This window comes from Crocuta crocuta, unplaced genomic scaffold (assembly GCF_008692635.1).
Source record: "Crocuta crocuta isolate KB4526 unplaced genomic scaffold, BGI_CrCroc_1.0 scaffold560, whole genome shotgun sequence".
Lineage (NCBI taxonomy): Eukaryota > Metazoa > Chordata > Mammalia > Carnivora > Hyaenidae > Crocuta > Crocuta crocuta.
In genome coordinates, this window is record NW_027529656.1 from 741,234 (window position 1) to 765,347 (window position 24,114).

Here is a 24,114-nt window from a genome sequence, read left to right on the forward strand (position 1 = left end):
AGAGAGAGAGAGAGAGAGAGAGAAAGAGAGGGATACACAGACTTGGAAGCAGGATCCAGGCTCTGAGTTTCAGCACAGAGACCACGTGGGGCTTGAACTATGAACTGTGAGATCATGACCTGAGCCAAAGTCAGATGCTTATCCAACTGAGCCACCCAGGAGCCCTGTTTAATTAAGTGCTCTTATATGAAACTGGGCATGTTACTTTCATTTGATACATGATAATGATTATTTTTTTTGGAATTCAAAATTATTTATGTTATTGTCATAACAATAGTAATAACAATAAAAAGGGATGAAGGGGGCTAAGATGAACGTTTCTTATTTTATACTTACCATTCATTTTGGAAACCCATCTGATTTAGTTTTTTCATTAAAAATATGTATATGCGTTTCTCAAAAGATGAATTCTAAAAAATATCTGAAAATAATATATTTAAATTAAATTATTTCAAGTCAAAATTGATACCACCTCCTCTTACACTGATACAGGACAAGTATTTTGGTAACAAAACTATAAGCAAAGAAAACTAAGGATTTGAATTGATTTTCACAAAGTGATAGGCAACCCAAGATTGATAGAGACTGTCCTTTACCTACGTCATGTGGATGCTTATTGAAGAATGACGGTATGCCGAGCACTGTATTTTGCATGCATACTTGAGAGAGACTCTCCATCAAGTATGAATCACTCTGCTGAGTCAGCATGCTGTTGTGGTTTAAGTATCATTCTAAATGCAAAATAGGCACCAATCCATTTCTGGTAAACAGTATACGGAAGCATAAGTCCCAGTTTGCGCTGACAGTTCTTGGGTACAGTCAGAGTTCTGGACAACTCATACATCAGCACAGAACACTTGGCCCACACAGGTTGTCTCCTTTACTTACTGCCCTCCCTTTCTCCCTTCACATTAGTTGCTTAAGTTTTGTCTCCCCTAATTTACCTCTAATTCATTCCTAAACCCACGCTAATTTGTATTCTTCCCACACTGCTCCTCTGAAACTGCTATTCCCAAGGTCACCGATGACCTCATTTTTGCTCAAACTGATGGACGCTTTCCACCGTTGTTTCCCCTCATGTGAACTGGGCCTACATGTGATGCTGTTGCCTCCTTCCACTTTCATGATTTCTTTTCCTCTCAGCTGCAATTATATTACTTTTCTCTTAATTTATTTCCTACTTATTTGGGTGATTTTTTTTTTTTATTTCCTTCTACCATTTCTAAAGGTTGATGTTTTTCAAAGATCTGCCCTTAGTTCTTTCCTACTTTAAAAACAAAAATTCTCCTCTTACATTGCTGAGACATTTTGTATATTTCCATGTGTTTATTTATATCTTTAGGATTCCAAGGGCAACTCAGGCCCGTATACACAGGTGAATAATACATATTTGTTTCCCTCGGCTTGCTCAAATTCATCTACTTCTCTTCCTCCCCCTGCCACAATCTTTGTTCAGGACGCATCATCTTCCCTCAGTAGCTCAACATACACCTGACTGACATCTCTGTCTAAAGTCGTCTACTTCCATTCCATTAGCAGAAAGTCAAAAGAGAATTTTCCCCCTAAAATATAAGTATATTCATGTCACTCTTTTAGTGAAAAAAAAAAAAACAAAAAACAAAAAAACAAAAAACTCTCCAGTGACTTCCTCACCCTACTGGTGACAACACAAACTTCATACTAAGGCTTTACAACGTCCGTTTTGGAATATTTCCTCTCCTTCCTGCAAACTTCTCCAGTTTCATCCTTCCCTCTTCCCCTTACTCCCAGCCTCTGTCACCTAACTATGCTTTTGTCATAGTGACATTTCTGCAGATTGATCATCATGGGTTGTTCCCTCCTATTTCTGAGTGCTTCCATGTCCTATATGAAATGACACATATTTTACTTGGCTAACTTATACTCAGTTGGTTTTTTTAAATCTAAGCCTAAAAAACACTTCTTTAGGAAACCTTCCCTTAATGCTATAAAACAGCCTTACTGTAAATTTCACAGTACCTTACACCTACTCCTAAGTAACTATTTGCCTCTTTCACTTAAGAGTGAAGGCTGGTGCTGGGTCTTAATAATAATAATTTTCTTACAGTTTAGCATGGTGCCTGAAATAAAGTTGCTGTTCAATAAATACTTGTGATGTGGATTAAAGGCCAGCAACCACCACAAAACTGGAGTCACGACTATGTAAAAGAAAGCCAGAGTATATTAAGATGCACTCCTAGATTTAGATAACAGTATGTCAAGTTCTAGGTAAAAATTTAACCTGTATTTGCAGCAGACTGAAAGATCTAATTTATGATCATTCAAAATGTGAATGTCGATGTGGAACGGACATCACAGAAACATATGCATCCTAGTCACTGAAAATAAATAAGCTTCTGATGCACACACAAGAAAATAATGAAAGATGAAGTCTCACCTAACAGTCTGGAGGGAGGGAGTTTTCAGGACTGGTTGAAAGACCTGGATTCAAAGCTTTGAGTTATTTCCAGCACTCGGCCCTGCTATGCTAACTGGCTTGGCTCTCTGACTATTTAAAGTTGGCAAGACACCGGTAGATTTCCACAAAAGGGATTTCGTCATTTCTGTGTCTCTATTTTCAGAAAAAGAAATCTCAACCACCTGTTCTCATCTCAGCAGGTTTCCACTCATACTTCATAGGGCCCTGTTTCATTTGTAAATCTTTGGCAAGAGAGAAGTGATTACAAAGACAACCGAAATTAATCATGAGGAAAGTAGGAATACATATCAAAGGGTCACCGTCATGACCAATACAAAACCAAGATCAAGAAAGTTGCCACCATTCAGATTCTGAAATCAATGGCATGTATAAGATGCTTCTTTACTGCATGAATGTATGAGTATCATGATCAGAACAGGGGCCTAAAGGCTCTTACATGGTCACTTAAAATGGTCTAATTGCAAGTAGATTTACTGACTAAATGATTCAAGGACCATCTCAAGTTCAATTTGAAAGAACACAGAAGTTGGTAACTGGAGGCAGTGGAAGTGGTAAGTTTAATATAAGCAAAAATATTCTGCAGCCATGAGTCTAAGAAGCAGAGTTATTCACTGTGATTATGCTAGTAAATAATTGCTACAGATATTTTCAAAAAAATTCTTATCTAAGTCTGTCTACTTGGAATAGGCTTTATCTTGAACAAGGTAAGTATGATACATGTCCCATGAGCTTAGCCTTTTAAAAAATAAAACACACACACACACATATCTTTATGTAAATATAAAGATGTAAATGTAAATATATGTGCATATATTCAGAGAGAAAGTAGAGTATGGATATATAGTTTAACATAAACATGATAAGAATTTAGAAAATACATATATACACACACCGTACATATATATAAACACATACAAAATGAATAAAATGTCAATTTATTTAATAAACCAGTGTGGATACAAGTTCTGGAGATATATAAACAACTTTTAGTTTGTTTACTATTTCTGACACTCACTAGCAATGTGACCCTCCTAACTAATCCGAGGTTTGCTTTTCAATAAAATTGTGATAATAAATCATTTTCAACTCTTAGGATTGTTGTGAAGTTAAGAAAAAAGTACCTGTGAAGTGCTTAACACAGTGACTGGCACAGTGTAAACATCATATAGATCTTAGTTATAATCATAACATTAAAACCATTATTTAATATGTTAGCCTAGTAAGGTAAGCAAAATCATTCATGTGTACAACTTGATGAATATCAATTAAAATATTTTCTTTTAGGGGTACTTGTTTGGCTCAGTTGGCTAAGCAGCAGACTTTTAATTTCGGGTCATGATCTCACAGCAGTGGGATCAAGCCCCGCATCAAGTTGGTCTTGCTAAGTGTGGAACCTGTGTAAGAGTCTCTCTCTCTCTCTCTTTCTCTGTGTCCCTTTGCCCCGCCCTTAAGCCTTTTCTTTTAATCAGACATTACAAGCAGATGAAAACCACTGCTACAATAGTTTTAACTTTTATTTATTCATACCTCTGTGAAAATGAAGTTGGAGAGGTAACATCGTGCAGAGGTTATATATTAGGAGAAAAAGTCAATTTTCCTTAAGTTTTTTTGAGACTCACAGTTCCTTGACAATAAAATAAGTTTTCATGAAAACATGAATCAGGAGATATGACATTAAGGGAGATAGAAAAGAAGATATCTATCTATTAAAAAGGATGTCATCAGATGAACTATAACAATTAGTCATAAATATTTTTATGTTGCAAACCTGAAGGACAAGGAATTTGTTTCTTCCATATTTTAAAAGACCAACCTAATGTACAACATCACATGATTACAATACCTAAGTGGTTCTTAAATGTTTTATTTGGTGACCATGGCTAGTACTTTTTGATTTTCATTTCTTATGAATCAAAGTTAGCTTCATAATAGCTCACTATTCTCTTCCTCTGTACCCCGTGGGCTTGGCATTTTGTATAAGTGAGCCTAAAATAGGGATGTGTGAGCCTAAAATACAGAGCCATTTGAATATATAGAATTATTTTGCAAAAGTGTTGGTAGCTTTTAGTTACCATTTCGTACAAAATCAATACTTAGTCAATAATAATATCACTGAGTTGGAGTTTAGTTGTTTCTCTTTACTTTTTAAAAGCCATGTGAATGCATGATAAAATTAGGAAGTCATTTCAAAATGTATTAATGGCTATTCTTTTCCAGTAGAGAGTTTCCATTCAGAGGTTTTACAAGTTCTAAATATTAGAGTTGGTGAAGCTCCTTGTCTGCTAGTACCCTGGATAGTCAAGTAATAAGAAAGTCTGAACACAGAGAGGATGCTGTGAGCTATTTGTAAAGAATCCACGATTGAAAAAACTCAAGTGAGGGGGGCCTGGATGGCTCAGTCAATTATGCATCCCACTTTGGCTCAGGTCATGATCGCACCGTTTTTGAGTTTGAGACCCATGTCGGGCTCTGTGCTGACAGCCTGGAGCCTGGAGGCTGCTTTGGATTCTGTGTGTGTGTCTCTCTCTGACCCATCCCTGTGCGCTCTCTCTCTCTCTCTCTCTCTGTCTCTCTCAAAATAAATAAACATTAAGAAATTTTTTAAAAAGAAAGAACTCAACTGAATTGAATTGTACCTTGTTCTATTTTATTATACATTTTCATAGTTTTCTTGTTAATTTTACAACAGCATTTGATGTTTTCTATCATAATCTTCAAATTTACCAAAATATGCAAAAAAAGTATCAGCATGCAAATGTGGGCACGTGCACTCTACACCATTAAGGAGTTTATATGAATTGAGCTGACATGGTCTCAGGGTCAGCAGTGACAAGGCTGTCGTAGAAGAGACGCGACTCTAACGTGGCAGAAAACCTGGGCGGCACAGATAGAGCTTTGTAGCATTTCTAAATTTGTACTGTATGCCAGCTTCAAAGTGTTAAGCCTTTATATTCAATAATCAATATTCCATCCAGCACAATAATAAAACATAGAATTATTTACGGTTACAATTACGGTGTACTTTTCAGTCACAAGATGAATGAAAAAGTTACTGGAGAGGTGATGTGATTTAAAGGAAAGGTCATTCAACAAGCAGCAAAGTCTTTCAAATGAGATAATAAATGTGAAAGCCTTTGGGAAAAAAAGATAAAGTATTATGCAAACATAGTTTTAAAAATCTAAAATGTTCATTTCTGGCACACCTGGCATTCTGAGATTCTGAAGCTATAGAATAACATTTAAAAATTGTTCGGTAGAAACAGTAATATATAGTGCCTTGGGACGACCCATGTTTCAACTTCAAACTTAGAATTTATTGCTTTTGAAATCTTATAGCTTGACCCTGAACTTCCTTTCTGCACACAATCTTTTAACTTTGTTTTTATATAGTGGTATTCTGCTGAGGTTCTTGTCTTTTTCCTTTAGGAAATGTTCCACAGCAATTGCATTATTAAAACTGGACATGTTCCAGAAGAGTTGTCAGAGCCCATAGAAAACTTTGATTCGATCTCAGTGGAATAACTGCAAGGTAATTGTCCCAAAGTTATCCCCTTCTGGATGTCTCAATAAATCTGGCTTTGATAACATGAAAATTTGCCTTAATGGAAGCCTGTGGAGAAAAGAACATGACTATATTTGCTGTAAAATGCCAAATTACACAGAAATTTCAGAGAGCTGGTAAAAATCTTAAGAATGTAAGAAGGCTTATCCCTTTTTTCCTTCCTATTCCTTCCTTTCTCCATTCTTCCTTCCCTCCCTCCCTCCCTTCCTCCCTTCCTTCTTTCCTGTCCTAGAGCACTTGAGTGTGTTTAAAAGAAACATGTTTCACAAAGGACAATTAATATTATATGTTTGTGCTAATTTTCTGTTCTCTCCAAGTGAAGTTCAGGAATCTCCATAAAAATGATCTCATTAATCCTTGGGGCGCCTGGGTGGCTCAGTCGGTTAAGCATCCAGCTCCTGGTTTTGGCTCAGGTCATGATCTCATGGTTCATGGGTTTGAGCCCCACGGTCCAGCACTGTCAGTGAGGAGCCTGCTTGGGATTCTCTCTCTCCCTCTCTCTCTACCCCTCCCCTACTCAAGTGCTCATGTGCTTGCCATCTCCCTCCCTCCCCACCCCACCCCTCACACACCCTCTCTCAAGAATAAATAAGAATAAATAAATTAAGGGGCACCTGGCTGGCTCAGTCGTTAAGTGTCAGACTTCGGCTCAGGTCATGATCTTGCAATCTGTGGGTTGGAGCTGCAAATTGGGCTCTGTACTAACAACTTAGAGCCCAGAGCCAAATTTGGATTCTGTGTCTCCCTCTCTCTCTGCCCCTTCCTTGCTCATGCTCTGTCTCTCTCTGTCTCTCAAAAATAAATAAACATTAAAAAAGTTATATAAAAAAGAATTAATCAATTAATTAAAAACATATTTAAATGATCTTGTTAATCCTTAGAATGTCCTAATGCAGAAAGTAGTGGGAAAATGTTACTCAGCCTCATATAGTGAGAAAAATAAAGTAAAAAGCCTTCAGTGTAGGTGCAGTTAAATCTGTGGGAGATTCTGATGTACAACAAAAGTTTTATATTTTACCCCTTTACTTTATTTTAATAATAACATCTTAGTTCTCTTACCTTTCTTCATTGATTAAAAGATCTTACCCTTCTCTCTCCAAGTAGAACATGAGCTATTCAAAGGCATGTGATTCAAAATACAACTTTTCATTATATTTCTAGGACCTAGACCAATGTACAGAAACCAATTATGGATTAGGCTGAATTAAATTAAGCTATCTTGTTTTTTCATTTTAAAAATGCATATGAGGTGTTTTTTTCTTTTTTTTTTTTTCCCTCTTCTTTTCTTTTCAAGTAGGTTCCACAGTCAACGTGGGGCTTGAACTCACGATCCTGAGATCAAGAGTCCTGTGCTCCACCAATTAAGCCAGTCAGGCACCCCACGTTTATTTTTTTTTTTTTTTTTTTAATTCAAACACTGCAAAAGGGTTGTATGTTGAAAAGCAGGTCTCTCTCCCATCCAGATATACAGTTGCTGACCCAGAGGCAAATGCCAATAACATTTTCTTGTTGCATGTACCTTTCCAGGCACTTTCATGCATATTAATAAGTGTATGTCTTAGTGTTTGTATTCATTTTTGAACAAGTGAGAGAGCAAAATAAATACACTATACTATATTTTTTAAAACTTAATATATACTGAATGGTTTTTTCTGTAAACTTTTTATTTAAAAGTAACTTCAATTTTACACAAAAGTAGCAAGAATAAAAATGGTATAAAGAACATTCATACATTCTTAACCTAGATTTGGCTATTACTAACATTTTACCTTATTTGTCATTTGTTTAATTTCTCTCCCTTTCTCTATCTCTCCCTCCTTCTCTCTCTCTCTATCATTATTTCAAGGAAGATGCACCTCATGACTTTTAGTCCTAAATATTTTTATTTTTCATTTCTAAGAATAATATTCTCTTCTATAACCACAGTAACATTCTCAACTTCAGTAAATTTCATGTTGACATAATACTTCAAAATGATACATGTCCACATTCCAACTTCATCTATTGACCAAAAATATTCTTTAGAGCATTTTTACCTCTCCCGATATCAAATCAAGTCTAGGGTGAAGTATTGCATTTAATTATTATATCTCTCTAGCCCACTTAACCTAAATCATATCAGAGCCTTACTTTGTTTTTCCATGCCACTGATAATTTTTTAATACAATTCTCCTTGCCCTCTTTTTAATATAATATTCCTCATTTTGGTATTGTCTGAGGTTTTCTGATTAGTTTTAGATGATGCATTCCAGCAGAAAGAATGCATAAGAGAGTCTGTTCTTCTCTGTGAATCAAATCTGAGGGCATATCATATCCATCTGTCTCTCATTGGTAATGTTGATTTTAAAAATTAAAATAACAGTCAAGGTGTTGCCGATTTTCTACTGTTATAATTGTTTTTGTTCTCCACTGCAACTAAGGGGCAATCTCTGGGGGAGTCACGTTACAACCATGCAAATATCTGGCTCCACATTTAAAATTTCCCTCTACATTTAGCATCTATTACTGATTCTTGTTTGATCCCATCTTTACTATTATGGAAACAAGGTGACTATTTGCCAACTCCCAGTCTATCTCTACATCTACTAGTTGGTTCTCTGCATTCTTATGCAAAAAGGGACCATCAATTCTCTCCTATTTATTTCTCTGTGTATTACTGATATGGACTTGTGAGTGGTTATTTTGTTCAATGGCTTATAATCAATTACTGTGCTTAATTATTTTGGTCCTCACATTTTCCCCAGAGTGGGTCACAAGGAAAAGGCAGTTGAAATCAGCATGAGTGTTTCAGTGGTAGTTGATCCAGGCTGTCTCTTGAACCTAGACCTGCTTGACTACTTGATGTGGGAAAGCACTGTATAAAGTGTCACCCAAATGCCACCAAGTAAGCCACCCCCAGCCCTAACTGCACATGGTTAACCACATGTCAAACATCTTCACCTGTCAGCGCTGATAAGCAGTTTGTTTTGGTCTGAGTAGTTACTTGGTCACACGAAAACCACTCTTGCTGAGCGTTGCCTGAACCTGCTTGGCCAACCCTGTCCTCACATCATTCCTCACAGACTGAGAGAGGGGAGTAAATGCAGAAGAAGCCACCCATGTGACTGACTACAGCATGACAGTCACGTGTCTCAGATATTATCCCCGCTCCACTTCCTACTCTAGGCGTTTACTTTCCCATCAAATTCCCTAGTGTCTCCCTTCAACTGGGCCTTATACACAGCTTCCTAAGACCTTGGGAAGAACATTTAAGGGCCACTGAGTGAAATTTGAGTTTTCTCCAGGTCCTCAGTCTTAAGTAGGCCAACTTTCCCTTTCAGAAGTGATCAGGGCATGGTACTCATCCAATCCAACTCCAGAGAGCATGACAAAAACTTCCCAGTTGCAGGAACTTGCAGAAGAAATACAAAGAAACACAGGACTCCCTTTCAGCTCACCAGCCAGAAAGGTGTTTTTGCCAACTGCTGCTGCTGCTTCAGGTTCAGTCTCTCCTCCACATGAAATGGTCTCATTTCTCTTATTTAAATGACTGACTGAAGCCTCAATAGTCCTCTCAGATTCCCAAATTTTGAAGCTTTGTACCATGTGGATAGGCATGGAAACTTACACAAGTATGTTTTTCACTATTTCTCCTACTGCACATTTCACATGTACTGATTTCTTTTTTAATCCTACAGTTTCTGAATACCAGGTTATGTGATATGGGGCTAGAAGTTTCCAGAACCTTTACTGATTTGGTTTGATTGTCTGGGAAAGTACTTTAGAATAAACGTTGGAGCCTTTTCAGGCTATTGAAAGGCTAAAAGAAGAGGAAAAGTGGGGAGATGGGGACTCCTGAAAGATTAGCTGTGCCTCCAACCCCATCTGTACATAGCCACCCCCAGCAATGGCTTATGAAAGACAGTAACCCCCCAAATTGCCACCTCCACACATGCACACACCTTCCAGCTCTTTACGGTTCTGTTGGTGCCTCAGAGCTTTCAGGAATGCAGAGGGAGGGGTACTCATTCTAGCTGTTTAAAGGAATCCAGATGTGCCAACTATGGTACACAGAACTTAAGATGACCCCTAATGAGTCACATCCTTGCATAATTCCTTCACCTTGAGTATGGGTAGAACATGTGACTTGTGTGTAGCTAGTGGAATACAGCAAAAGTGATGGGATGTTATTCCCGTGATTATACTATTATATAAGACTCCCCCTTAGAACACTCAAGGGACTCTTCAGCTGGTTTTGAAGAAGTAAGCTGCTATGTTGAGAGAAGGTCTGGGGAGAGCCTCCTGGCAAGGAACAGAGACGACCTGTAGGGACTGAGAGTAGCCCCCAGGTGATGGCCAGCAAGAAAATAAGAGACCTCAGTTTCACAGTCACAAGGAACAGAATTCTGCCAACCATCACTTGGGCATGAAAGATAACTCTAGAAAGGAACACAGCTTGATAAACATTTTTATTGCAACTTCTTGCAACTCTGAGCAAAAGATCTATCTAAGCTGTGTCTATATCACTGATCTGTTGGAAACTGTGAGATGATGTCTATTGTTTTAGGCATTTACATTTGTGGTAACTCACACAGCAACAGAAGACTCCTACACGCCCCATGCAGTGAGAAGTTCCCAGGAGGAGAAAAGAGGCACCATAGTCTAGCATAGCCCCTCTGACTTCTAAGTCTCCATTTCAGGCTCTTCCAGGCTTTAAACCTCCAACCTGGTTCCAGTAGGCAGCGCCACTGTGGAGTTTTTTCATCATTTTTATTCCAAAGACAAATAAGCTCATTAAAATTTTTAAAAAATATAAGGGAAAACTTTCTGAATACTCAGAAGAGCAATGTCTTGCATAAGGCATGCCCATTTGAGCACAAGCAGAAGCAAACATATCGTACTTCCAGTTTGATGGTGCTGGGATGTTGTTCAAAGGTCTGGACTCCAGGCAAGCTTACATCAGCTTGGTTGGGCAAGAAGGTAACTGCCACAGCAGCTCACAGCTTGCAGGGCCACACAAAATACCCTCGAGATGAAAGCTGCTCCTACCAACACCATTGTGGTAGGCGGCAGACACGGATTAACAGAAGAGTGACTTTCACTCCCACTTTCTTTTCTCTTTTTTTTTTTAGATCTATCTATCTATCTATCTATCTATCTATCTATCTATCTATCTATCTATCTATCTATTTAGGAGAGAGAAAGAGCACTCATGCAGGAGGTGGGGAGAGGGAGAGACAGAATCCCCAGCTGACTCTGCACTCTCAGCATGGAGCCTGATGTAGGACTCAGTCTCACGAAACATGAGATCATTATGACCTGAGCAGATATCCATGATCTGAGCCTAAATCAAGAGTCCGATGCTCAACTGACTGAGCCACCCAGGTGCCTTTCACTGCCACTTTCTGAAAGGGACCTCAGAGCCTCTAATTCTGGCTCTCCAATTACCAGTTCTCAAATTAAGCTGTAAAAGAGAAATCCTTTCAGATTATGGCTCTCCAAAGGGATCTAAGTCTGGGGCCTCTCACCATATATTCATTTAATCAATATTTAATGAGTTTCTACTTTATGCCAGCACTGCTAATATAGCAGTAGATAAAATACATGAAATCCCCAAACATATGGAGCTGCTGGTCTAATGGGAGATACAGAGAAAGAAATGGCACTGAAAATAAGGGAAATAAGAAAAGTGCAGGTGCCATTTGAGCACAAAAGAGGGACACTTCAGCCACGCCAAGAAGTTCTAGGAAGGAATCCGCATTCCCCACCAGTGATGACGTCTGAACTGAGACATGCAGAATGAAAAGAAATGGACACTGCAGATGCTCCAGGCAGAGGGAATGTGTACTCACTCTGAGAGGTGAGTTTAAGGAGCAGTGGGAGCAACACATGGAGTTTGCATGTTAGTCATGGTAGTATGGTACAGCAGTTATCCAGCATGTGCTGGGCACCAGTGTTGTGCCAAACGGATAGCATATAAAGACTTGTGTGATCCTCACAGCATCCGTCAGGTGAGGCCCCTGAGACGTGGACAGGTAAAGTGCTTTGCCTATGGCCATACCACTGGTAAGGGAGGAAGCCGGAAGTTCATGTGCAGCGGACTGGCTTCAGAGCCCACTCTCCCAGCCCCTACACTTATACCCTACTCTACAATCAGATGAATGAACCAAATAGTGAGCTTCAGGTCAAGCCTTTATTCTTCCTCAATAGAGCTATGACCCCAATCTATAGGTCCAAATCTACCCCAGATTCTGGAACTTCTCTGACCTCAAATCACTATCCAGTGCTTGAGTTCTTGCTGATATGTGGAGCCCAGTGTTCCCTCGGCATAGTGCTGTGGCCAGCTTTTCTGATTTCCAATCCCCTTTGACCTCACTTTGCTCTGAATCCATGGTACATCACACTCTTCCGTGTCAGCTGCTAGACTTAGCAGGCAAAGTATGCTGGGGTTTTTTTCTCATACTATTTTGGAAACAGGAATATCATTTCTCTCCTGACTAGAATATTTAAAGATGTCTTGCCCTTCCCAACAATAACAAGAACAAATAAATTAATCAAAGTGTTTCTTTTTCCTAAGCAAATCAGAAATGTCTTCTTAAGAAGAATTCTATAATCATTATAGAGCTACCAGAATATGTAGTTCAATGCGTAGTCAACATTCAAAACAGATGTGTCTTCTATATTTATATATGTAATGACATGTAATGTATGTACACATATTTTGTATTCATATTTGTATATTTTAGGGTAGTATTCTCTTTAATCATACAGATTTTAATCCATATCTAGTCTATTTTTCTCTCTTGGGGTTTCAGTTAACTTCTCCAATGTCTTAAAGTATGAGAGCTTTTCTATTTAGCAGGCCATGAATATCTCCTGGCACAATACTGCTTCTTTTACTTTGTGGGCTTCTGGAGGGCCCAAGTCTTAATGTCAGGAGATTTATTTGTTTATTTGCTTACAAAGCAAGAGCTGCTTATTGTCTATAAAGATGCTCATAAATGGCTTCAATTGAAACAGAATCATTTTTATGAGAATAAATTAACTCCTGAGTAAGTAATACCACAATTTTCTACATTTTTGGCTATATCACTCTCCTTCAAAAAACCAGGATGATGTCTTAAACATAATAACTAGATATTCAGTATCCAGTTATTTATTATAAATATGCTTGCAACAAGTTATGAAGACCAATTTAAAAGGATAAATGTTACTTAATATTTCATCCATCCATCCATCAAGAAAAGTCTTTCCGTTTATGAAGGAGTCATTGCTTGACAGTTATATCCAGCAGGTCTTTATTCCTTTTCAGTTCTAAATTGCTTGAACATGGTTTCAATTCCTAAAAATCAATTTCCTGCTGGACTCCTTGCAGTCTAGCATCTCAAACTACTTTCTTTAAGGCCACCAGTGACCTTCCCTTCAATTTAAAGTTCAGTTTTCTTTGTTCCTATATTTTGAGGCTTTCTGCTGCCTTTCATATGGTTGACCACCACATTCGCAATTACATTCTTTCCAGTTTCAGAAACATCAGTTAGACCTGGTACAAGATTTATGTATGGTCCCTCGATTTCTATACCCTTTACAAGTCTACACCTCTTCAGATCCTTCAACACTCTGTATATTACAAATATCTGTATGCTATATTTATATCAAAATTTACAAGTAAATATTGATAATATTTTTGCAGTTTGGCACATAACTCAGAAGTGTACAATCTATAATTTTATTATCTATTTAACATATTATTATTAGCTATGGAGTCACCTACATATTAGTGACAAGGAGGCTGCAGAAACAGGCAAGCATTTTATTTTATTTTATTTTATTTTTTTTAATAGTTTATTGTCAAATTAGTTTCCACATAACACTCAGTGCTCATCCCCACAAGTGTCCTCCTCCATGCCCATCCCCCCCTCCCCCCACATCCATCAGTCCTCAGTTTTTGTCAGCATTCAAGAGTCTCTCATGGTTTGCCTCTCTCCCTTTTCCCCACCATTTCCGCCCTTCTTCTCCCCCTTGTTCCTCCGTCAAGTTCCTCCTAATCCTCCTATACGTGCAAACATATGATATTTGTCCTTCTCTGCCTGACTTATTTCGCTCAGCATAACACCCTCAAGGTCCATAGGCAAGCATTTTAATACTCTTGGAAAACACATTCAGTTTTCATTCTGTAACATTCATTAGCATCAGGGATCCTCGATGGCTCAGTTGGTTGGTTATCTGACTCTTGATTTCAGGTCAGGTCATGATCTCATGGTTTGTGAGTTGAAGTCCCACATAGAGCTCTGGGCTGGCAGTGAAGAGCCTGCTTGGTATTCTTTCTCTCTGCTCCTCCCCTCACTCATGCTCTCTTGCTCTCTCAATAGATAGATGATAGATAGATAGATAGATAGATAGATAGATAGATAGATAGATATAGATGATATAGATATAGATAAAGACATAGACATAGATATAGATATCTCACTCAAAACAAATAGAATAAACTTTTTAACAAAAGGTTCACTAGCATCTCCGTGCTTTTGATATGCCCTGAAGCTAGTACATTTCTTGTCAGCTTTTGTTTTCCTACACCATTTACTGAGCTGCTATCCTTACTTTAGGCATTATTCTTGATGCTGGAGATTCACAGGTGACTCAACACAGACTATGTAACTACTTTCATGAAGATTAAGGTTGTGAGGAAGAACGGAACTAATCATTTAATCAACCAAGAAATTCTCAAACTGTAACTCTAACAAGTGTTAAATATTGTTTTAAGAGCCTGTAATAGGAAGATGTGACCTGGTCAAAGAGGTTAAGGAAGACTTCTGCAAGGATGTACTTCTTTAACTGAGATTTGAATGATGAGTAGGAGAAAGTGTGTGAAGGAGGTTCAGAGGAACCCATTAATCAGAAGGAGACATGAGGTAAGTCTTAAAAGTGGGACAGAGAAGGGATTATAAGAGAGACAAAAAGAAGTCATATAATGCTGGAATATACAGACCAAATGTGTTGGCTTTTGTAAACCTTATTAAATTTGTCATTATCCTACAAGTAATAGAAAGCTATTGAAGAGTTTTAGGTGAAAAGGGAAAGAAAAGAAGCTATAAGCCAAGTGGAAAAGGAATCTATTCTTCCTACCTACAGATTTAAATGGGTTTCCCACACTTAGGACCATCTTTTCCTTCCTGATCTAAAGTCAAAAGGCAGTTTTAATAGTTTAGATTTAATTTTCTGAATCAAAGGCCTCTCATGCTGAATGTCCTTTGTTTAGTTCAGCTTTCTCTTCACAACCTCTAAATAGAAATCTCTAAAACTCCTTTGATTGATATCCTTCAGTCACCTTGCTTTTGAATGGCAACAATCTTAAGATGGTTACTAAATATCTCAACTCCAGTCTTATATATCCAATAGCTACCAAGTATATCTTCTTTGTTCTTTAACTGGTGGCATCTCAAACATAGTGTATCCAGAGTATAGAAGGAGGAAGAAAACCAGGTTCTACAATTCCTTCTTTCCCTCAGGCATTCATTTAACAAACATCTGATGAATGCTTTTCTTTGAAGGGGTATTCAAAGAATTAGGCAGAATCCTTGAGTTCAAAGGAATAAAATATTCTCTATAGTTAGTTTTCATACCATATCATTTACTATCGAAATCTTGTGAGCTAATGGATTTTTGTTATACTTTCCCCCCACTCTCTAAAATGTTTACTTTCTTGGATCTTCACCTTTTTAATGACTCACAGTTCCTGTCTATTTTCTACCTTCAACACCACTCCTCTTTTTTAATCTAAAGTTATAACTTGCATCTCATTATGAGATATTGCTCTGAGAGTCAACATTATAGATCCAGGCAAGCTGGAAGGAGTTCTCCTAGAAGCAGGCAGACACTTGTCTTGCCTTTCTTGGGGGGACTTATCCTATTGTGTCTTCTGTCTCACCATGGCACCTGTATTCTAGGTTGAACATCAACACCACACTTATCTCTGTATCTCTACCACCTACCAGAGTTCCTATAGTATTATAGGTGTGGGAGGCTGTAGGTAAAGCCTAACTGATTATGCTCCTATTGGATGCCATCTCTTTCCCCATTTTGGAGACTCGCCATTATTGTATAAATGAATAACAGTTTTGGGGAAAGTCTTAGGGGGCAACTGTGAAACTAATTAGTATATGCTCTTTCCTAGTGCCCAATACTTCCTTCTCTCCCTCTTCTCCACATAACTAATTGGTGTTTTTATTAATAATATGCCACCTAAATCACTCCAAGCAGAGAATGGATGATGCTTCATTTTTCTTTTAAAATAATATTTAAATAAATAGCTTCCATATAATGTTGTTCAAACAATTTTTTTAAATAACAGAATGAATTGAGTCATCTTATAAGGAAGGGATTCAATCTTCTAGATCTTCCTGCTGACTGGGGCCCAACATGGAAAAATTGGGAATAGAGAGTTCCTATTCCTTAGATGAGTCTGGTCAGTATCATCAAAAGTGAATGATTACTGACTCAAGGACCTTTTCATAAACTCTGATATTCTGTTCAATTCTGTCATGTGTGACCCTCCTCTGTATTCTTGAGTAATTAGTCACCTGATTGGATATTACCCATCATTTAAAATAAATGAATAGAATGGAAAATTTAATAACACTATTTGAAATTTTGTGAGGTGATTTTTTTCTGCTCTTCTTCCTCCTTTGATGGGTCAAAATGCCTTAAATAGTCTTTGGTAATCTTGTTTCCTTTTTCTTTTAAAAAGCATTTCACAATTACTCAAAATCACAGTGATGCATCTTATCAAACATCTTCCACAGTATTTAAAATAGATAACACTCAATTTAACCAGCCAAGGTTTATAGATACACAGTTATGACCAGGTTGTCCCTACTGGTTATGTTTACAACAAGCATCTATACTGATACTTTGGTGTTAGTTAATTTTTAGTTCCCCCCTCCCTGTCCTCAGTCATACTAACATTGGTCCTTACCTAAACTCACTATGCTTTCTCCTTCCATTTTGACTTTATATTTCCTGGAGGCACCTCTGCCTAAAATATCCTCTACTATTCTACACTTGGGAAATTCCCTACTCATTTTTAAAAACTCAGCAAAATGACAGCTTCTTTTGGATAACTTTTCTGATTTTTACAGGTAAAATAAGTCATTCCCTGTCTGTGTTAACCTCAGCACACTGTGCTACTGCTAATATAAAACTTATCACAATTTATTCTAATTATTTATGTTGAAGTTTGTGTTGGCCTCTAGACTATGAACCCTTTAAGAAAAGCATTGGTGCTTTTGTTCATTGCTGGCATGTCTTCGTGCTTAATAACTGTGTGCCCATGCTTTAAGTAATTTGTGGAATGAGGCAGACCGTTTAGAAGTGAAAAAAAAAAAACTTTAGTAAAATGATTGGATTTTTTTTTTTAGATTTTTCATATACATTAGCACCTTGATTCTACAAGATTATAAACTGTGGAGAAGAAAATAATTTATCCTTTTCTACTTAGATCTTTCTTGGGCATTTCGTAGATGGTCCATCAAAACAAAACAAAACAAACCACACGGACACAAACACAGCTTTTAAAAATCAAAACACTCTTATTTTGCCTTTCAGAGGGTATTAGGGCCAGAGAACAGCATGAGCTAGAGAAGGACTTTAGCCTAATTATATCACCACATCATCACCCATGTGAGACAATGAGCTACTGAAAGCATGTGCGTGTTGATCTCTACATGTATGAGAACAAATAAAACTTTTATAACTCCAAGTTTCAAACTCTCATCAACTCATGAAAAATAATGTCATAAAATGTAATGAGAGTAAAGTGGAATAAAATGCAAAATTAAAGTTATCAGGCTTTTCATTTGAATTATACACATATTTGTGTGCATGTATCTACATATGTATTATAAATATACATGCATATTTATATATATGAGATCTCATATCCCATATCCCATATTTTTAAAGTTGAAAACATTTCCTGAAAGTGGTTTAATCTGTTTTAAATTTAATTCATTTTTCATGTGAAAAATGTGATTTCCATGACATATCAGACATCTTACATACATAAGTGATAAGGCTATATCTAGTACTAAAACCTCCCGAAGTCAGTGTCAAGTTTTAAAGAGTAATTAATATGATTAGTTCCCAAAGGTTGTGTTTGTAAATGTTGGATACAGTGAAACTCCTGAGTCAATCAAAACACACACACGCATAAAATACTAAGCAAGTGTCAATGAGAATACTAAGACAACAGTGAATGAGCACACACTCTATGCTAGACAGTGTTCTCAGTACTTATAAGATTAGCTCATGAAATTCTCACAAAAACCCTATGCGGTAGCTGTTTTTCTTTTTCTCAGTTTTTCAATGAAGAAATTAAGGCCTGAAAGGGGTGGGGCAAGAAAGTGTACTCAGGTAATCTGGTCCTGGAAACCATATTCTTACCACAGTGCAGGTAAATACAGAATCTAACACAAGAGTGTCTTTGAAGGCCTATGCTGTTTATTCCTCTGCTTAGTAGAAGTGTTCGTTCGTTCATCGGATCATAGTCTTACACACTTAAATTGAGAAAAGTTGTTGGAACTCGCCAGCCTACCAATCACAGCAGATTGCATCACACTCTATGTCACATTATAAATTTCACCCAGCTCAGCATTTCATCTGACTGAGTTGGCAGTACCAATATGCATTCTCTGTTTTAGCAAAAATAAAATTTTCTCCTTGATTCAAATGCTATGGTACACCTCTGGGAGTTTTACAGTATATCATGGCATATTGGGGGAAGGTCACTTCTGAATGAAGACTGTGACCAAGCTGTCTTTGTACTATACTCTGTTCCTCACCATGAAATCAGCATTGCAGAACAAACAACCAATCTTCTGCTTTTGGTAGAATTTTGCATTTAAAAAATGCAGTCTGATGTCAGTTCATAATTTATCATACACATTATCAAAATTAATTCTGGAATATTATTAGGTAGGATTAGTTAAGTTCAAAACCTAGTACTTTGTAAAACTTGTTGGCAAAACGTCCACAGTTTAATATCCCTTGAAATGTTGCTAATTCAGGCTCTTAATTATTGGACTCTAATTTTACACCCTCATTTGGCACATTTCAAATGCACATTAGTAAAGGGACTAAGGCCAAAGATAGAACTTTATTATTATGCAATATTACAAAAGCAAAATATTTTGTGCTAAATCAAGTGTGTGCAGGCAACTTTGAATTGTTTCACGATTTATATGTATGTCACTAGATAGACTCCTCAGTGACTAATTAAATGATACCATCTGAAAATGGTTTATCTTCAACTGATAGGTTCTATGTACAGATTGATTTTCTCCGAGGAGGTTAGATTTCAGGCATTTTTTTTTTTTTCCTTTTAAATCACTGGGCATCTGTAAATAAATTCAGTGGATAGTAAATATCACTTTTAGTTCATCTATTCTAGAAACCACTATTAATGTGTTCCAAACTACTGAAAAAAATAATGTTAAACTTCAGATTATCTCATTTGCTTTATTCAAACACAAACTGTTGTCATTTGGAAAATATTGTTATTTTTTTAATTAAAAGAAAATAAAAATCATCCATGTCTCACTCTCCTCTTTATAGTCTATCAAAACCCTATCTAAAACCAAAGAACTGTGTACTCAATGTATTATGACCATTGAGGACTTTATTATAAAATAGAGGATAAATATAAAGCTATATTGCCTGAATGTAAACTACAGATACAAGGTAACTTTGTCCCAAATGATTTTTGTAATCCATTACAAGGTAGTCATTTTATTTTTATAAAGTTTCAGTGGTAACATTCAGAATCAAATATGAGCTATAAAATAATTGATAGAAATTTCTGTAATGCCCAAATGTAAAGTATTTACTAGTCCATTTTAGGTTAGAATATACTTGATAACTTTAAAGATACATGGAAACACAAGAAATGCAAATAAATCCATTGCTTACAACTCACATTTCTTATGTATTAGAAAGCTGTCTGTTTTATTCGCCACACATTGAAATACTTTAAATATTTTTAGTAAATTTAAAGTTGAGAGTCTACCAGATATAAAAAATAATATAACATGCGCAAAAACAAGGAGCTTTTATATATATCAGTGGTAAATAAATCCCAAGCACCTAGATGAGTGCTTGGCACAGAGCAGGCAAAAACAATAACAACAACTACTACAGCAACGAACAAGCCACATACCTAGTCAGATATGTGGAAGACGGGAGGAAGGGAGGAATATTGTTTGGGGACATTGAAATTTGAAAAACATTTTCTGAGTCTTGACTTTTCCATTTACTGGTTTACTGGTTAGGTAATCTTAACAAGAAGTTAAACACTATTAGTCTCAGGGCACCTGGGTGGCTCAGTCAGTTAAGTGTCCATCTTAGGCTCAGGTCATAATCTCACTGTTCAAGAGTTTGAGCCCTGCCTTGGGCTCTGTGCTTACAGCTCAGAGCCTGGATGGAGCCTGCTTCAGATTCTGTGTCTTCCTCTCTCTCTGACCCTCCTCTGCTTGTGTTCTGTGCTTCTGTCTCTCAAAAAGAAAATAAATATTAAAAAAAAAAAAAAAACTCTTAGTCTCTAGTCTCTATTTTCTTTAAAGCATAATATGTCACTTTATCACAGAACAATTGTTGACAGTAAATGATATTATGTCCATGAAAACACTTTAAACATTTTAAAGTGTTATAAACCTGTTCATGTATGTAAAATCTACATGTAAATATCCATACATTTGCATACTAATATAAACCTAAGCTAAGATGACATTGTGGTTACTATATTTTTTGTCTTAACTAAAAAGTTGGCTATGGAAGTCCAGAGTTTCTAAGACAAGCAAAGAATTCATGATATATCCAAGTACTTCAATTAAGAAAGCAGAAAACTTAATGGTATCCATGTATTCAATAATTAAAAGAAGGTAATGAAGGAGCTTAAATAAACTTATTTCCAAGAGATGATTAAGGCACATAAGAGGAAAATAGAGAATGTTATTTTGGAATAGGTAATAATATGATTTAAAGAGCCACTTTCAAAAGAAAACAATACATATACCACCTTCAGCCTCTGGGAAATGCAGAGAACTTCAGAAGAGGTAATAGAACCCGTTTCATCCCTGTGCACTGTTTCCACCTCTTAAGAACTACAAAATCTGTCACTTAACTAACACTTAACTTGGTACACCGCATACAAAGAACTAATAAGATAATATAGAAAAGAAAAATGCACAAGAAACAAAAAGATAATTCCTTAATTCAGACAAAGGACATATATGTTAAAAAAAGGCAAGGAACACAGCAATACATGTAGCATCATGCATTTTTCACCTATGGCTTCCCATACTAAAAGTTCTTCCCAGGGAGTTTGTGGCATGGGAAATGGCTATGATCCCAGTGATACCCCCTCTTTAAAAGATAAAATAAAAAATGAAACCTTTCTGTCAAAATGTTAACCAGCCAGAGATCATATCATGTATATCCACGTTATACAAAGTCATTCAAAGGAAAACAAGGAAATGAGTAATTCTACCTACCAAAGCAATGCATTTGTCATTAGAGACAGTAATACTGAGAGAAGCATTTAGCAGAAAATACAATTTTAAATGTTTAGACTGTTCATTGGCTAAGATTTTCTTCATTGTTGACAGGATGATATAAATAGATTTTTAGAGAATTAATTATTAGGAAACAAATGTTTTCCTTTAGTCAAGATTGATCACCTGTGAAAATGACAGTCAATACCTTTGGGTTATTCAACTCTACTTTAAAGTACTTAAGGGAAATTTTTTTTTCAACGTGGTGAATCATTATGCTTTCACATTCACATTATCAAAACTTTAGGATTCCCACTTTTAGATTTTGACATTCACAGAATACCCAACCTAAGTCTTCCTGTGAAAAATTAACTCCAGGTGCATATTCCTAAACTTGTGAGGTTTGGTGGATAATATACTGTTCTGTGAGAGACAATAGGCTCAGTGCTTTAGATTCCATTAGTACACATCTGACACTTTCTATAAACTCAGTTTTGTTCAGACCTGAATTGACTGAAAGAGGCAATTCGAACAACAGTAATGTCAAGCACTGCCAAACAGGACTGGGCTAGTAGAAAAGACAGAAGTGTGACATAGCTGAGAAATCCCTGCTGTCATGAAGTACAACTTGAGCCCCTCCAAATCCTGATTTCAAATTATCCAAATTACTCGTTTGCACAGGCAGAAATAGTCTGTTAAAAGTCAAGTAAAAATAAAACTGAAAAGCACGAGCATAGTGAAGCCTGATGGATGTCATTAGTCAAAAGTTTTATTCCCCTAAAAGAGATGGTGATGGCATTAAAATAAAAGAATATGTTAAATTAAGTAACAGCTATTTACGCTTTCCTGTGTCTTTGATAAATAAATGCATTCGACTCTAAAACTACAATAGTCTGCTACTTTATACTGTGATCATAGACAATATTTGAGGAATTAAAAGGGTTTTTGAATTCTTCATTCAGTAGCATGTGAACATTTTAGGTCAGTTAAAACCTTTTATTGTGTCTGCTTTTCAGGATCTCTGTCAGATTCAATCTCCTAGATCCACAGCAATTCAACAGCTCTAAATAAATTTGTTTTGCTCTAATAGAGTAAGGACCCTCAGGTGTAAATATCACTACAAATAGATGATTGAATGAATATTTGAAAGCTTTATTGTCAGAGTTTAAATATTCTACAAACATAAAACAGTACTTTGCTATTGCATTCAAAAGCACTTAATGCAATAAATGATTTAACATATCTTAATTCTGGTAAAAAAAAAATCCCACACTGTTCCTTAAAACTATTTATTATTTCCTTAGGTTAAAAACAGTAAATGTAAATACAAAGTACTACAACTTCATTTCAGAAACTAAAGACTTTGCTCACTTGATAAATTTTGTTTTCCTGGATAGATACAACTTGGAAAACTGTCCCAAAGAACTATCATTTAACAATTAGAAACTTTGGCTCATTTTAAATTTATAGCAACACTACTTGGGATTGACCATTTCTACTCTTTGCTACTAATAGCAAAATATAAATAAATGGAGCAGAGTGGTTTACACATCCACATGTCTTTTCTAAAAAACACATTCAAAATGATGATCCCAAAAAGTGTTTTTTTTTCCTTTTCTAAAGAAAAGCTGAATTTACCTGCCATGCATTTTCCACTGTAAATTAGTTTGCCAGGTGAACGTTAGCAGACTCTTTTTCAATTCATTTTGCTAAATCCACCTTTCCTTTTAATAATGCTAAACATTGTTCTGATTAAAAGCTTACCGGATAGTAATCCTGTTCGACCCTGACACCAGTTTCTTACACTGTTTCCTCTGTTAGACACATCTACCTTTATTTTGAAAGAGAAGGTAAAACAGAAGAGGCTCTTACCAGAGACAGGGAAAGCAATTCGTTCAGCCAGATCCAACAGTGCTCTGTGCAGCCTGGCAGCGTGAGTGATCCTTGGGCCTCACACAAAAGCGAGATAATTGGCTCTCAATGAAGAGATGTAAACATCCATCATAATGGCACTGGGGCTGAAACTGAACGCTACCTCAGCTGTTCTATGTACTCCGACTGGAAGATGATGTCACAAACATCAACTGGGTGTACTCTCATTGGCTTCTGTTACCTGGAATCGTATCTTAACCCTAAACTGTCAGCTGCAAATTGAAATGCTCATCTCTGACTATAATTTTGGCTGAAAGGGAAACGAAAGTGATGTTGAGCTCCTGGAGGAGAGCAAACAGAAAATACTGCCCTTCAAATATGCTAGGACCATTTTACATAATTAATTAATTCAGGTCTGTGGGAATTTTATTTTTTAATGTATGTATGAGGTGGCGGTATTTATGAAAGGTATTCCCCAGAATGGACATTGAAAGGAACTATTAATGCAATAATAACATCTGGAATTGTAAATTTTGTAATTGCTTTACATTGATTTTACAGAACTACCCTGTGAGATTAAGAAAGTCAAGTTGAGAAAAATTACAGTGTAGGCAACTGGACAGTGGAGCTTTCAATCAATTTGCTCACTGTGGCCATCTATACTTTAAAATCTTCTAGTAAAATAATAGAGGTGCATT

At 36.6% G+C, this 24,114-nt stretch overlaps 1 long non-coding RNA gene across 1 annotated transcript in view; it reads right to left on the reverse strand.

Moving 5' to 3' along the window:
* Positions 1 to 23,482, reverse strand: part of LOC144230531 (uncharacterized) — a 36,780-nt gene extending 13,298 nt beyond the window's left edge. The window contains exon 1 of the long non-coding RNA XR_013334781.1: positions 23,417 to 23,482. This is a non-coding gene — a long non-coding RNA (uncharacterized LOC144230531). The remainder of the gene's footprint in view (positions 1 to 23,416) is intronic.
* Positions 23,483 to 24,114: the final 632 nt, after the last annotated feature.